Genomic DNA, 13571 nt, shown 5'->3' on the forward strand with positions numbered 1-13571 from the left:
TCTCTGACTCCCCCTCCTGGGTAGAATCCACCTGGACCTTCCTGGTGCCGGGCAATGCCATTTTCCACTAATCGCGAGCTTTGCGTGCCCAAGACTTGTTGGTGGACTCCATTGACACAAACCAGACTGCAATCCTCCATCCGGCGTGGGACATCATCTTCACCAACCATAAACGTGCATCTGTGTTCTTGGGTGCAGTACTGACAGTTGTACTTCCCCGATGGTTCTTCTTTTGCACTTTCATCCGGGTTAACAGGGGCTCCTGTTCTCCTTGGACTCTTCTGTGCTTCTTGGACTTGGTCCCCTTCTTCCACAGGTCTCCAGGTCCAGGAATCCACTGTTGGTGTCTTGCAGTCTCTTCTGGTTCTTGCATAGTTTTCATTTTCATGTTCTTGTGTGTTCTAGGAAAAATACTGTGATTTACCCCTGCTTTCCTGGGCTCTGGGGTGGGTTCTATTAGTTACCTTTGGTGTTTTCTAATACTCCCAGTGCCCCTCTACACATTACACTTGCCTAGGTGGGAAACCAACATTCGCATTCCACTTTTTTAGTATATGGTTTGTGTTTTCCCTATGCCCACTTCTAACTATTGTGATTTTCACTATTTGCACTGTTTTCTAACTGTTTTTAAACCTTTTTCTGCATACTAGTGATATATTTTGTGTAGTATTTACCTCCTAAGGGAGTATACTCTCTATGGTATTTTTGGCATTTGTGTCACCAAATTAAAGTACCTTTATTTTTGTAACAGTGAGTATTTTCTTTCATGTGTCTAAGTACTGAGTGACTACAGTGGTATTGCATGAGATTTGCATGTCTCCTAGATAAGCCTTGGCTGATCAGCTACAGCTACCTATAGAGAGCCTGGCTTCAAGACACTGCCTACATTTCTCTAATAAGGGATAAATGGACCTGGTATAAGGTGTAGGTGCTATAGGTACCCACTACAAGCCAGGCCAGCTTCCTACAAAGTGTTATGGAGCTTTCATACAGATGAAGAGAAGGCCTGTGTGTTGTGAAAACAGCAAATGTTGATGTTGTAAAGTCAAGCAGAAGTAAAGCTTCATGAGGTGTGGACCAAGAGGCAGACCAAGAGCATAACCTTCTGCAATCATGATGACTCATGTGTGATTAACTATGAAGTGATAACAATTTTACAAGTAGATGCATATACATGGCTGATCAATCTTACAACTATCATAACATTTAGCATAGAGTGCCATCATAGACATTTCTGTTTCCAGTTACATTTCCCCTGACCACAACCACATAATTAGAGGAGATTGGCATTTGAGCAAGCACACTGCTCAGCATTTCACTAGTCAACACACCTCTCTCCAGTCCACAGGGATGAGTAGGCCTCTTTGAGTCATGTTGGCGTCCCTTTTAAATAGATTGGATGTTGAGGTAGTCTTACCCTGAGTCCTGACTCCGTCTGACTCTTGACCCAAATATTTAAGTACTTTGTGTAGATTTGTAGACTGGTCTGGCCTCTGAAGAGCCACCCCCCCTAAAAAAAAGTACATCAAGGAGTGGACAATGCAAATATATCTAGTTAAGTATGAAAGGAGTAGTCACATTCAGGCAGAATCAGCCATCATTCTCCAAACAGTTGGAAATCATTGAAATCAAGTTTACATATGAGTTGAACAACACCCTCCCTGCTGCCACCACCTGACTGATCACCACTCACACTCATTCAATGTATTTCACTTAATGGTGCAATTGTTATCTGTTTCAACCATTGTGGTACACGTTTGTCTATTGTATCTCCTCTTTTCCCAGAGGAAGCAACAAACAATGGCAGTCTTGTAAATTATTCATCTTTAATGGGGGTGCCCAGGTAGGGAATGAAAAAAGAAGGATAGGGATGAGAGGTATTATCTTCACATCCTTTAAGCAAATTGGGAGGCTTCTTCTGTGCTTACTGGCCCAACTCCAATTCATTCCATACATGTGACTAATGCTGAGGCTGCATGAGTCAGACACCAGAGGATTCTTAAAATCACACAGCACAATGCAGCAAGTCACCTTCCTGCATTGCGTTGCATGTTAAGGAAAATGCAGGAATTTGATATACTTAACATCGTATAGCTCATTCCTGAATTTTCCCTGTGCTGGTGCATAATGTGCTGCCTAGCGCCATCGCAGGCAGCCTTGTATTATGGTGCAACGGTTCCTGCATTGTAAAAACAATTATGAGAGGCATCTCCTTTTTGTATGTGTGCCGCAGAAGGCATTACACATTGAAAGAGGAAGTAATAAGGAGAAATAAAGATATCTCTCCTCATTACAACCCTCCTTCTGAGGAGTCGGATTTTTACACAGTCCTAGCTCTACCAGTAATGGTATATCTGGGAATGTACAAAAATCTATGAGCGGAAATGTGGGAACACCCAAGCTTCACTCATTGCATGTCTTGCCAGGGCAGAGTAACGCAACACAACAATTTGTGCTGCGTTGCATTACTCTAGATTTATCAAGCCAGGCAATGCCAAGCAAGGTGGTCTTGCGTGGCTTGATAAATCTAATTAAAGAGTTGTGTTGCTCTTTTGCACCATTCGTAGCACAATGACTCAAGTCTTTAATAAATATATATATAATTAATTTCTCTAGCTATACCCACTTTTTTGTGTAAAGCAGTTCAATGATAATGTGAAAGTTCTATTGTGGTCTGCTCAGTCAGAGAAATAGAGATTGTCCTCAAACTCAGGGGGTTCACCCAGAAGCTGGTCAACTAACAGACTTGAGTCTGACCATTTGTCCTCATCCTCCTACTGTGCTGCTTTAGGAACAATGTTATCTTGTAATATTGGTTTATTTTAATCATGTTCAATCACCATATATTTTGAGGTGAGAGACTGGCTCTTTTGACTGTGACATTTGCTACAGCTGCAATGAACATACTATCAGCAGACACAGTTGCTACCTGACAAGCCAGATACTTTATTTCCAGCCTGCTGAACTTGACTTAAGCCCTACCACTTGAAAAAAAAAGCTATTGCAGAGGTTGGCTTGATTGTTCTGTTGTCGGTGTTTTTTGCTAGTGTTATTGTTGCTGGTTTTGTTGCTGGTGTTGCTGGTGTTGGCGTCAGTGAGACAACATCACTACAATCTCTAGAGGCTGAAGGCTACTAACCAGAACTTTATCCAAGGACTGTAACTTCCAGCAGTATGTCTTCCAGATCACCAGCTTGCTCAACAATCTATGTTTTGTATTGTGAAACATCCCCTTCTAAAAAAGGAATGAAAGTGGTCAGGAATTGTTTGTACTGTAGATAAAGTATGGATCCACAGATGCACTCTTTGGGGGACACAATCACTCTTTGCAGGCTTGGACTAACAGCCATGTGAAGGATTAAGCTGTGAACTAACTCATACACTTCTTTGTTCACACTAGCAAACCTTTGCAATCTCTTTTTTAACCGGTCCTGAAGCAGATTCAACAACTGGATTATTGGCTCATCATACTGTCTTCCTTGCTCTTTCCCATGTGAAAACCTGAAAAGGAAGTAACATTTATGTCAGGATTTTGACTAGCCCCCATGTGTCCATCTCCATGGTCATGCTTTTCCCAGTTGCATCCCCTCATCTTTGAAGGACCTATTCGGTGATCAATCTGTACATTGCAACATGTAGTAGGTCCTGTATGATGTCTTTAACCAGCAATATTAGCACATTGGATGATCCTTAACTGTTTCTAGGCTTTAAAAGAGTGACTGAAATAAGTGCAGATTCCTCTCCAGGTAACCAGTACATTCCTGACTATGGGCCTGATCTAGAGTTTGGCGGGGGAGGGGGTGTTACTTTGTCACAAATGTGATGAATATCCCTTCTGCTCTATTACAACCCCATAATAGTCTATGGACATCATAATACAGCGGATGGGATATCTGTCATGTTTGTGATGGAGTAATCCATCTTCCAAACTCTAAATCAGGCTCTAAGGGGGTCATTACAACATTGGCGGTAAAAGCCGCTTACCACCGTGCAGAAGACCGCCAACACACCGCCGTGGCCGCGGAAATCCGCCACAGCTATTATGACCCACATCCCGAAATCCGACAAAATTCATACACCCACACAAGTCCGCCACACCAAAGGTCAGTGATAAACTGGCGAAAACAAAACCTCCACCGTCACGCCAACAGAAATACGCCCATGCTATCACGACCCACGAATCCACGCGGCGGTCTTTCAACAGCGGTATTCCATTGGCGGTACACACCGCTGCGCTCAAAATACACACACATCTCCAAAACACCACCACATTGGACAATTCGAAAGACACACACCTGATACACATACACACACCACTCCCACACACTCAATACTATATAAAACACACACCCACATCACCCACAAACCCCTACGACAACAATTGCGACAGAAGGCCAGAGAGAGACACCACCATCCACAAACTAGCAGACACAGGCACTCAACACCATCACCCACACTACTTCCAAGAACAAAACACCACACACCACTACATATCACCACACTTATCACAACATACACCACCCCACACATCACCTACACCACCCCATGGCACAGCAAAGACACCCCAGGTTCTCGGAGGAGGAGCTCAGGGTCATGGTGGAGGAAATCGTACGGGTAGAGCCACAGCTATTTGGCTCACAGGTGCAGCACACCTCCATTGCTAGGAAGATGGAGCTATGGAGAAGAATAGTCGACAGGGTCAACGCAGTGGGACAGCACCCAAGAAATAGGGACGACATCAGGAAGAGGTGGAACGACCTACGGGGGAAGGTGCGTTCCGTGGTCTCCAGACACAACATCGCGGTACAGCGGACTGGCGGCGGACCCCCATCTCCTCCCCCACAACTAACAACATGGGAGGAGCAGGTCTTGACAATAATGCATCCTGAGGGCCTCGCAGGAGTTGGTGGAGGAATGGACTCTGGTAAGTCAAATCTTAACTATCATATCCCCACCCTACCTGCATGCTATCACAGGCCCCCACCCTCGCCCCCACCCCTATCACTCTAACTCCTCACAAATGTACCAATATCACAAACCACCCATCCCAACACCAAGCCCTGCATGCAAAAACAAAGCATGGACACCCATCACTAAAGCATGCCCACTGCACATACCCATAACACCCCCTCAACCATCATCACACAAGCCCACAGACAGGAATGCCAGCACTGGGGTACACAATCACCCACCCATTGCACACCATGAAACACACAGATGCAATAATCATGCCTTTCCACCCCTGCAGGACCACTACCCAACGTCACCAGACAGGAGGGTCCAGAAATCTCCACCCCACCCACAGAAGAGGCCCACAGTGATGACAGCAGCTCTGTCCAACTGGACCTAGATGACCAGCCCGGACCATTGTGGGCCTCGGGGCAGTCGGTTACCCTCACACAGGCACAGCCCACCACAGACCTTCCACCCACTGGGAACACCAGCACAGCACCCACCCAGCGGGCACATACCTCCGTCCCCAGGACACGTCAATCAGCTGTGTGTCCACCACTACAGGGAACCCAGGATAACCCACCACCCCAACAACAACAGGGACCTGGGGGCAGTGGTAGTGGGCACACAGTCCAGGGGACGGAGGCACAGGAACACAGGGGAACTGGGAGGGCTGCCGTGCTACAGGGGGCGGACAGGCCTAGGGAACTCACTCTCCACGAGGCCCTCTCCTCCATCATGGGAGCATACCACCACTCCCAGGAGACAATGGCGACGGTCCTGGACAAGTTTCAGGAGACCCAGCGCCTGCAGGAGGAACAGTATATGGGCTTCAGGGAGGAACTCAGAACCATCAGCACCGCCCTGGGCACCATTGTAGGGGTGCTGAAGGAGATACTGAACACCAGGAGGGACACTGTGGCACTCCAAGGGGCCCCTGACACTAGCCAGGACAATGAACTGCCGACCACCTCCGCCTGCGCTAGTGGACAGGAGGCACCGCCACAGGACCACCACACCAGCACCCCACCCCCTGCAGATGGAGAACCACCCCGCAAGAGGTCCCTGAGAACCAGGAACAAGACAGAGCACGATGCCAAGACCCCTGCCAAGAAATAAGACCACCCTGATTGTCATCCTACTGTCCCACTTTGTAACCCTGTCCATATTGGAACTGCCCCAGCTCCACTTCCTATGCCCATATGGGCAATGCACCTGTGAGACTCATGGACTGGACTCTGCCATGGACAGTCCTCCACCATCACCCCTCACCATTTTACAACCCCCCTCCAATATTTAGCACTGAAATAAACACCCTTGAAGCACAAAACAACTTGGAGTCAGTCTGTGATTTAGAAAATGTATTATAGCAATAACAGTGACAAAATCCGTTCTCAAATGTAATGTCAACATACCTATGTCACACATCTCAAGTCCATGAGGAATCTAAGCAGATGACACACGTTGCAAACCACACCTGTGAAACCGTAATGGAAATGTACAACTCAGTTACCATTTTCTGGTTGAAATCGACAGACAGGATAGAGGTAGAAGTGTGAAAGTACCTGTAGTAGGCAGGAATGTATTCTCACCTGTGTCTCACTGGAAATATTGCTGGATAACTGAGTCCCTGTTGTCAATGTCTTCTTCCTCTGCTTGCTCCTCATCACTGTCCACAGGCTCCACAGCTGCCACAACACCGTCATCTGGACCATCCTCCTGCAGAAAAGGCACCTGGCGTCGCAAAGCCAAATTGTGAACCATGCAGCAGGCCATGATGATCTGGCACACCTTCCTTGGTGAGTAGAATAGGGAACCCCCTGTCATATGGAGGCACCTGAACCTGGCCTTCAGGAGGCCGAAGGTGTGTTCGATCACCCTCCTAGTCCGCCCATGGGCCTCATTGTAGCGTTCCTCTGCCCTGGTCCTGGGATTCCACACTGGGGTCAGTAGCCATGACATGTTGGGATAACCAGAGTCCCCTAATAGCCACACCCGGTGCCTCTGGAGTTGACCAATCACATAAGGGATGCTGCTATTCCGCAGGATGTAGGCGTCATGCACTGAGCCAGGGAACAGAGCATTTACCTGGGAGATGTACTGGTCTGTCAAACATACCATCTGTACATTCATCGAATGATAACTCTTCCGGTTCCTGTACACCTGTTCACTCCTGTGGGAGGGGGGGACCAGAGCTACATGGGTCCCATCAATGGCACCTATGATGTTAGGGATATGTCCAAGGGCATAGAAGTCACCTTTCACTGTAGGCAAATCCTCCACCTGAGGGAAAACGATGTAGCTCTGCATGTGTTTCAGCAGGGCAGATAACACTCTGGACAACATGTTTGAAAACATAGGCTGGGATATCCCTGATGCCATGGCCACTGTTGTTTGAAATGATCCATTTGCAAGGAAATGGAACACTGATAGCACCTGCACTTGAGGGGGGATTCCTGTGGGATGGCGGATTGCTGACATCAGGTCAGGCTTCAACTGGGTACACAGTTCCTGGATTGTGGCACGGTCAAACCTGTAGGTGATGATTAAATGTCGCTCCTCCATTGTCAACAGGTCCACCAGCGGTCGGTACACCGGAGGATTCCGCCATCTCCTCACATGTCCCAGCGGACGGTGCCTAGGAAGGACAACAGCGACCACAGAGTCAAACAACTCAGAGGTATGTACCCACAGTCTACACAGAACACGAAACATAATCCAAAAAGTTGCCTGTATGTGTGTTGAGTCTAGGCCTAGGTGTGTGACGCAGTTGAAAATGAAGCCATGTGGGCCCCTGAAAGGGCGGCTGCCTGACCTCTAAACTTGGACAATGGGATGTGAGGTAACTGCGCTGGCGTTCTACACCATCGCGGTAGGCGGTCAAAGACCGCGGCGCAATGCTGCATTGGTTAACATTGGACCCTATGGGTCCCAGGAGCCAATGACGAAGTGCGCTGGCGGTGATGGTACGCACTGCCGCGGACGTCACCGCCGCTGACGTGACCGCCATTTTCTATCTGTTCAATCACTCGATACCTGATCTTCGACAGGAGAGGACCTACATTGCAAGTGCTGCTGTGACCTTGGTCTGGAAGAGACAATGGCTCGTGCGTCTGGGGAAAGGGCCCCTGCCTTCACTGCACAGGAGTTGGAGAAGCTCGTGGACGGGGTCCTCCCCCAGTACACGCTACTCTACGGTCCTCCAGACCAACAGGTAAGTACACAGGGAGCACGTTGTATGGGCTATGCCTGAGTAGAGAGGGCTGGTTGTAAGAAGGAAGGGGCCACGGTTCTGCGTGCATGATGGACTGTGAATGCATGTGCCACATGGGAAGGGTAGGAATGTGGGCCACTCACTTCGATGGTGCAGTTGCTAATGACTTCTCTTCTTCCCTTGTACATTTCATTTAGGTCAGCGCCCACCAGAAGAAGGATATTTGGAGTGCCATCGCCAAGGACGTCCGGACCCTGGGGCTCCACCACAGACGGAGCACCCACTGCCATAAAAGATGGGAGGACATTCGCCGCTGGAGCAAGAAAACGGAGGAGGCTCAGCTGGGGGTGGCCTCCCAACGTGGGAGGGGTGCCCGTCGCACCATGACCCCCCTGATGTTCCGGATCCTGGCGGTGTCCTACCCTGAGTTGGATGGGCGCTTGAGGGCATCACAGCAGACACAAGGGGGTGAGTACAACATCATTCTGCGGACTTTGCGCACAGTGAAGGTGTCTAGGTGAGGGAGGAGGGCTGTGGGTTCTCCTAGGCAAGGGCGAGTTCCGTAGGCTAGGCCCCTCCGTAATGCAGGCCATGTGGCACTCCACCCCACCTCTGTAGAGTGCCAAGTACAGGTATACATGCCCGTGTGTCATCTATGTGTGCAGATGTCGACCATAGCCATGTAGGCCATATCCCAGGAACTGCATCTGTAGAGCCCAACAGCACGGCGTAATGCAGGGGGCTGCTGTGTCTGTATTGTCCGCCAACAGTAGCGGTAAGCCATGCACTCAATCTGTCTTTCTTCTGTCGTCCCCCCCCTTTTTGTGGTCTCCCTGTTCTTGTGTTCATCAGCATCATCAGGCGGAGGTACAGTGTTACCGGAGCACGAGGGAGCTGCATCCCACATGGCCATGGAGGGCCACACCACCGACTCAGAATACACCAGTGGGACGGAGGACGAGGGGAGCTTCACGTCGGTCACAGGATCTGCAACCAGCGACACGGACTCGTCCTCCGATGGGAGCTCCCTTGTGGTGGCGGCAAAATCTGTGCCCCCCACTTCTACAGGTACAGCCACCACCCCCCCACCAGCACCGCCCTCCCAGCAGCCCCTCAGCCTTCACTCCGTGCCCGCTCACCCAGGAGGGTGGGCATCACCTTCGCCCCAGGCACCTCAGCCCCTGCCCCTGTCACCTCTGCTGCCTTCAGTGAGGAGGCCATTGACCTCCTCAGGTCACTCACTGTTGGGCAGTCTACCATTTTGAATGCCATCCAGGGTGTAGAAAGGGAATTGCAACAGACAAATGCATTCCTGGAGGGCTTTCATTCTGGTCAGGCTGCCCTTCATCGAACCCTGCAAACTCTGGCCTCAGCACTGATGGCAGCCATTGTCCCTGTCACTAGCCTCCCCCCTCCAACTTCCTCCACCCAGACCCAATCCCCTGTTCCCCAGCCTATCCCAAGCACACCATCAGAATAGGCTGCACACACCTCACCACACAAGGGAAGCTCAGGCAAACATAAGCACCACACATCCCACAGGCACTCATGCAAGCATCACACACATACAGACACACCAACATCCACTGCCTCTACTGTATCCCCCTCCTCCTCGTCTCCCTCCTCTCTGCCAGTCTCGTCTACACTCTCACCTGCATGCACTACCACTACAGAGACTAGGTCCCGCACCAGCACACCCACCACCACACCCCGCTCACGTACACTCACCACCCCACTACCATTTACACGTCCCCTGTGTCCTCTCCCAGTGTGTCTGTGACGCCCCCTCCCAAAGTACACAAATGCAGGCACACACCCATCCAACATACATCCACCTCACAACAGCCTCCAGCGCATACACTTGCACCCAAAGCCACAAAAGTTCCACCTCCTACAACCACCTCCTCTTCCTCCACTCCCAGACCCCCTCCAGCTACCCGTCCCAGTGTTCCTAAGAAACTTTTCCTGACCAAGCTTGACCTCTTTCCCACCCCCCCTCCAATTCATAGGTCCCGCACTAGCACCTAAGCCAAAAAATCACTGGGACCAGTGGTGCCTGTTGTTAGAGGTATGTGGAGTGCACCAGGCACCAGGGCAACCAGTGTGACACGGAGCCACAGCACAGCCAGTCCCCCCCTGTGAAGCACCAGAAGTTGGACAGTGCCCGGCGGGAGTGGGGGAAGACTCCAGCCAGCAAAGCCGCTCACAAGGGTCCCGGGGGGAGTGTCCACACAGCTGTGACTCCTCCCAAGGTGGGGAAGGGGCAGAAGAAATCACCAAAGTCTGGGAGTAGCAGCACAGCGGAGAAGACCGCCATCATCCCCGCTGCCCAGGAGGCCACCGCCAGCCCAATCGTCACTGGCCAGGAGGCCACCGCCAGAGTCAGTGCCCAGGAGGGCAGCTCGATTGTCAGTGGCCAGGAGGCCACCGCCAGAGTCAGTGCCCAGGAGGGCAGCCCGATCGTCAGTGGCCAGGAGGCCACTGCCAGCCACCGCCAGCCACAGCCCAGCTTCCCAGGAGGGCCCCGGCACCCACAGCCCAGCTGCCCAATGAAGGACCGCCAGCCCCAGCCCAGCTGGGCAATGAAGGACCGTCATGGCAAGCACCGCTGAACAGGGCAAGGACCGCTGAACAGGGCAAAGGCTGCCATGGCAAGCACCTCTGAACAGGGCAACCACCGCTGAACAGGGCAAGCACCGCTGAACAGGGCAAAGACCACCATGGCAAGCACCGCTGAACAGGGCAAAGCACCGCTGAACAGGGCAAGGACCGCTGAACAGGGCAAAGACCGCCATGGCAAGCACCGCTGAACAGGGCAAGGACCACTGAACAGGGCAAAGACCGCCATGGCAAGCACCGCTGAACAGGGCAAGCACAGCTGAACAGGGCAAGGACCGCCAACTCAAGCACCGCTAGCCCATGAACGGCAGGGTCAGGGACGCAACTGGGACCGTCACGGGGAGAGTGATGCACTCTGGGTACCAGTCCCCCTCCAGAACCAGTGGAGAAAGGCATCCACTCAGTCTGTCCTTGGCAGGATGAAGCACTCTGGGCACCAGTCCCCCTCCAGAACCAGTGGAGAAAGGCATCCACTACCTCTGTCCTTGGCAGGATGAAGCACTCTGGGCACCAGTCCCCCTCCAGAACCAGTGGAGACACGCATCCACTACCTCTGTCCTTGGCAGGATGAAGCACTCTGGGCACCAGTCCCCCTCCAGAACCAGTGGAGACATGCATTCACTACCTCTGTCTTTGGCAGGATGAAGCACTCTGGGCACCAGTCCCCCTTCAGAACCAGTGGAGACATGCATCCTCTCAGTCTGTCCTTGGCAGGATGAAGCACTCTGGGCACCAGTCCACCTCCAAAACCAGTGGAGAAAGGCATCGACTCAGTCTGTCCTGCACAGGATGAAGCACTCTGGGCACCAGCCCCCCTCCAGAACCAGTGGAGACATGCATCCACTACCTCTGTCCTTGGCAGGATGACGCACTCTGGGCACCAGTCCCCCTCCAGAACCAGTGGAGACATGCATCCACTCAGTCTGTCCTGCACAGGATGAAGCACTCTGGGCACCAGTCCCCCTCCAGAACCAGTGGAGAAAGGCATCTACTCAGTCTGTCCTGCACAGGATGAAGCACTCTGGGCACCAGTCCCCCTCCAGAACCAGTGGAGACATGCATCCACTACCTCTGTTCTTGGCAGGATGAAGCACTTTGGGCACCAGTCCCCCTCCTGAACCAGTGGAGATATGCATCCACTACCTCTGTCCTTGGCAGGATGAAGCACTCTGGGCACCAGTCCCCCTCCAGAACCAGTGGAGATATGCATCCACTACCTCTGTCCTTGGCAGGATGAAGCACTCTGGGCACCAGTCCCCCTCCAGAACCAGTGGAGAAAGGCATCCACTTGAGAGACTGTGGCTTTGCACTCCCTAGGATTGAACAGTGGGCAACCCACCCGCTGTAGAGACTTGAGAGACTGTGGCTTTGCACTCCCCAGGATTGAACAGTGGGCAACCCACCCACTGTAGAGACTTGAGAGACTGTGCTTTGCACTCCCCAGGATTGAACAGTGGGCAACCCACCCACTGTATAGACTTGAGAGACTGTGGCTTTGCACTCCACGGGATTGAACAGTGGGCAACCCACCCACTGTAGAGACTTGAGACACTGTGGATTTGCACTCCCCAGGATTGAACAGTGGGCAACCCACCCACTGTAGAGACTTGAGAGACTGTGGCTTTGCACTCCCCAGGATATGGCAGTGGGCAACCCACCCACTGTAGAGACTTGAGAGACTGTGGCTTTGCACTCCCCAGGATACATCAATGGGCATGGAGCCCCCTCGTGGATCTGGCGTGGTGCACTCATCCGGCTGAGGTGCCCCCCCCCTTCCCTTCCCCCTGAAGTGCCTGTTGTATTTGTTTCTGATGCCCCAGCAGTGTTCTCTACGTTTTGATCAGGTATCTTGTGTGGGCCTCGCCCATGCATTTTGGGCCCAGTGGTCCACGGACCATGACTTGTGCATTACCTGCACTACTAATCGTAGTGTATATTTTGTTTAATGTGTATATATATATATATATATATATATATATATATATATATATTTGGTTACTGTATTTTGATATATTACAATGGTTCCACTCATTTCCTTTTGTCTTTGCATTCTTCTGGGGGGGGTTGGGGGTTGTTACTGTAATGTTTGGATATGCATTGGTGTGTGTGTTGTAGTGGGTGAGGGTCGGGGCGGGGGTGGGGGTGTTGCGTGTGTGTGTCCCTGTCTTTTGCCTCCCCCTCCCCTATGTCGTAGGTGCAGTACTCACCGTTGTCTTCGCCGCCGGCGTTGATGATCGTCGTACAGGAGCAGGAAGACTAGTGCAGGAAGGATATGGAGTTCAGGCTCCATGGTGTCGTCGTTCCTCGTGGAGTGTGTAGAGGTGAGCGTTTTCCCTTTGAAATGGCTGTTTCTGCCATGTTTTTATCCGCGGTGAATCCGCCCCGGAAAAGGTGGCGGATTGGTAGGTTGTGATACTGTGGGCGGTACATTGTCTTCCGCCTGTCTGTTGGCGGTGACCGCCGCGCTGTTTGTTTGTACCGCCGTGGCGGTAGGAGTGTTAAAGTGGCTGTCTTTGTTGGCGGTTTCCGCCACGGTCATAATTCCAATTTTTTTACCGCCGGCCTGTTGGTGCTCTTACCGCCACTTTAACACCGTCCGCCAGGGTTGTAATGACCCCCTATGTCTTCTTTTCTGAGAAAGTCCTACACAGTCAGGATGATGCAATGCACCAAACACAGGACTCTGAAATATCCAGCATTTGCCATTGCCTTGATTATATTACTGCCATTGTCCCCAAAAACAAATCAAATTCTGAGAACTCATTCAAACACCTTGCTTGTTAAA

The sequence above is a fragment of the Pleurodeles waltl genome, chromosome 5 (assembly GCF_031143425.1).
Source record: "Pleurodeles waltl isolate 20211129_DDA chromosome 5, aPleWal1.hap1.20221129, whole genome shotgun sequence".
NCBI classification, from domain to species: domain Eukaryota; kingdom Metazoa; phylum Chordata; class Amphibia; order Caudata; family Salamandridae; genus Pleurodeles; species Pleurodeles waltl.